This window comes from Octopus bimaculoides, chromosome 10, assembly GCF_001194135.2.
Source record: "Octopus bimaculoides isolate UCB-OBI-ISO-001 chromosome 10, ASM119413v2, whole genome shotgun sequence".
In the NCBI taxonomy this organism is placed as follows: domain Eukaryota; kingdom Metazoa; phylum Mollusca; class Cephalopoda; order Octopoda; family Octopodidae; genus Octopus; species Octopus bimaculoides.
Window position 1 is genome coordinate 5,698,774 of NC_068990.1, and position 3,815 is coordinate 5,702,588.

Consider the following 3,815-nt stretch of genomic DNA (forward strand, 5'->3'; position numbering starts at 1 on the left):
TAAATGTATGAATAAAAAATATATGTTGTCACTTCATACCCACAAAATTTAATTTTTCTGAAATATCCTCTATGTCATATAAGTTTCGTAAAAATGAAACGCTAATGTATTTTTACATGGTCGCTTGTCCAGCCAGAAATAGAAATTACATCTCCCTCAAAGAGCACAATGTGAAACTATATGTGAAAGTGAAAAAAATTAGCTCATGCAATCTTTGATGCACATACATTACTCGACAGGATGTTATAGTTGTGGCTGGAATAATAGCTTTAAGCATTGATTTGTTCATTATGGGCTGAACTGGTGGGTGCGCTAATTAACGACAATAATAACAACTAAATTTAAGGAAATATAAGCATCATGTAGGCCAAAATATCTAGGTATGGTACAATAGCAGAAGAAATAAGATTATTTGCAATGAGTTTTTATTTCAATATTATATTGTAATTTAAGGTGGTGAGCTGATAAAATCGTTAACATGCTGGACAAAATGCTTCACGGAATTTCGTCCGTTTTTACGTTCTCTGTCCAAGGTTAGCTGGGGTCGACTTTGCACCTTCATTTCTCTTGAACTCGAGAAAATAAACACCAATTGAGCATTGGGCTCAATGTAATCGGCTAGTTCCCCCACCCAACACCACATGTGTCAGATATTGTGCCCCTACTATAGGCACAATGTAATTTAAGGGGGCGACCTGGCAGAATCGTTACCACGCTGGACAAAATGCTTTGCAGAATTTCTTCCGATTATTTATGTTCGGAGTTCAAATACTGTTAAGGTCGGCTTTGCTTTTCATCCTTTCGGGAGTCAATAATTTAAATACCAATGAAGTACTGAGGTCGATGTAATCGACTCTCACCCTTCCCTCAAAATCGTTTGCTTTATGCTAGAATTAGAAAGGATAATATAATGTATTTTGGTATTAGCAAATACTTCAAAATTTACAATCGGTAATTTTTTCAAGTCTTCTCTTCCATAATGTAATAGTTTTGGTCCTTAAATATCATTATATAAGCTAAGTTCATCACCATCGTGTTGTCGCCATCGTCATCATCATCATCATCATCATGTTATTCTTCTTCATATTCAGATTCACAACAACCATCACGATTATCATCACATCATCAATATTCTTATCTCATCCTTCTCGGTTTTTAGCTTCGTATTATATTATTAAACCTTAATAACAATGTGTCATAAATGAGAATTATTAATCATACAAAATATGGCAAAATAAGTAGCCAATCGCTCTGCTACTGGTGGCGAAATAACCCAAAATTTGTTTTACTTGCAATGGTAGAGGGTTCTATACGATGTGCAAATTTCAATTTATTGCCAGATTTTCGAGCAAGCAGAATATTTTCTTGAAAAAATAGAATGGATAGGTTGTTAAAGAAAAAGAAAGAATTATCTATTCTCAATATGCAAAAGTCATAATTAGAATTAACTAATTCTCTTTCTTTGTATGTGTTATAAATGGCAAAATTATATATTACTAAATGTAAACTTAAAATAAAAAAAAAGATTCCCGAAACATGAGAAATACCTTTACTAAATAATGAAATGAAAGAATATTTTGGCTCCATTATATTACTATTGAAGTGTGAACATAATTCGTCTGTTCTAAAGAGATGTTTTGTTCATGCATCTCTCTATATTTCCTTCTCATTTTGTGAAATTGCGAATAGTTAAATGCCATATAATCTTTAATAGCTTTAGAGTTTCGCCGCTTCATACTGAAAAGACCCAGTTAGATAAAAAATAGCAGCTGTTATTAAAATATGATTAGAAGAAATAAAAATCACTCAAATAAATCCATTAACATATTTTGAATTCCTTTCACTAACGAGAAAAATATTACTAATTTGGTTTTTAGTAAGCCAACTCTTTCTATTGTCATGGATATAAATAGCCATTCAAATATTTAGAGTGAATAATAAAAAAAGAGAAATTTTCGAAAAAAATGAAGTGAACGATATTGAAATAAACGCTAAGTTTTAAACATAGTTTACAGCTTAGTGAGAAAAAATCGACTATTACCAGGCATGGAATCCGAAGTATAACACCAAATTAAGACTAAGTTCAAGCTAGGAAATTGCTTGTATTTGCATTTCCTTGCAGTTCTTGTTGCAAAACATATTAGCGAATCAACAAAGAATGAAATTTAGTGTAAAATTATCGAAAACCAATAGCAAATATGTATTATTATTAACTAAGCTTCATTAACTTCAAGGAATTCGAGAAATCTGTGCATGTAATTTTTATAAAATGGGAATTATATAATCGTTCACTAAAAATATTTCCTGATTTGGAAGAATTAGAAGCGGCAACAGCAGAAATTGTTTACAGTGTGTTACAACTAACATTAAATGATGCATGATTTAGCACGTAATTTTGTTTTGATGTAGCGAGTACAGTGCTTGGACGAAAATCTGGAGTTATTACAAGAATAATTCAAACATTTCTTGACGTTCTCATCTGTCATTATTGGGTGATTGATTGTAACTTGTTTTAGATGATAGTTTAAAAGAAATCAGTAACAAGATTTATGCTATTTATCATCAGCTTAATGAAAGTCAGCTGCAGTTTTAAAATAACTTTTATATCGAAATTGCCAAAATAGGCAAAATATGCACTGTTTTCGGTTCACGATGGATTCTGTATTGACTTATATCTGCTAAAGCAAGGTGGGGCGCACTGTAAATATTTTCTACATAGGCAAACATTTTTCTGGTATGCAAGAATTATTGAAAAACATAACAGTTACAAGACATTTATCATTCATGATCAATATTTCGGGTGAACTTGTATTATGATCAAATGTACTGCGAGGAAAAGAAATGTGTTCACTAGAGGCATATAAATTCATGCGTACAATTAATTTGTTTATGCAATTAAATATAGATTTGATATCCATAAAAATAAAGTTATAAATTGCTTCAGAGTGATTTTTCGAAATGAATTGAAATTAGAGAACAGAAAACGTTTTACTCACTGACACGAGAATCAGTAATAGAGTGTATAATTAATTGACAAAATCAAAGCGAGGTTATTAAGTGAAGAATAAATTATATAGAGAGGCTAATTTAGATTGTAGCAATAATGTTGAAATATTACAAGTTTTAAACCTCATTTCATGAAATACTGAAGACATCAATATTCAGTGGAAACAGTAAGTGGGGAAAGTAAAAATAAAATCTTAAATTTTGAAACCGATTTAAATACTTTCCGGGTCTATGCAGAAAATAGCAATTAATTAAAGGGTTTCTCTACTGTTAAAAGAATAAACAAAGCAAAATATGACATGAACATAAATGACATACCGAATCAGAAATAGGTTTCTAGCAGATAAAATATTAATTGTGGTTATAAAAAAACGTCATATTTAAGAAGTTAACGCAAATCATACTTTATAACTATCAATTCGTTGGGGAAAACTGTTAAGCTTCTGGAAACCTTTAATCCATTACCGTTTATCGAATGATGGATGAGATGTCTTCGAAAAGCTTTGCATACCAGAATTCATGTATTCAAACAATAGTTTGTTGAGAAATCCGAGTATCTATTCACAAAAATGTTAAAGTTAGATCTAAAATACGATAGGTATTGATGTTCATGTTTGCTTGATAATTCAATATAATTTAAGTTATAGTTAATTAACATTTCAAAATGTTATTTTATTCTTAGAATCGATATTTTATATTTCACAGATCACAATTATAATTTTGACATGACCACGTATCAGTTGTTAAACTTTTGGCAACCTACCGATCTATGTATGTATATGTGTGTGTGTGTATATATATATATATAT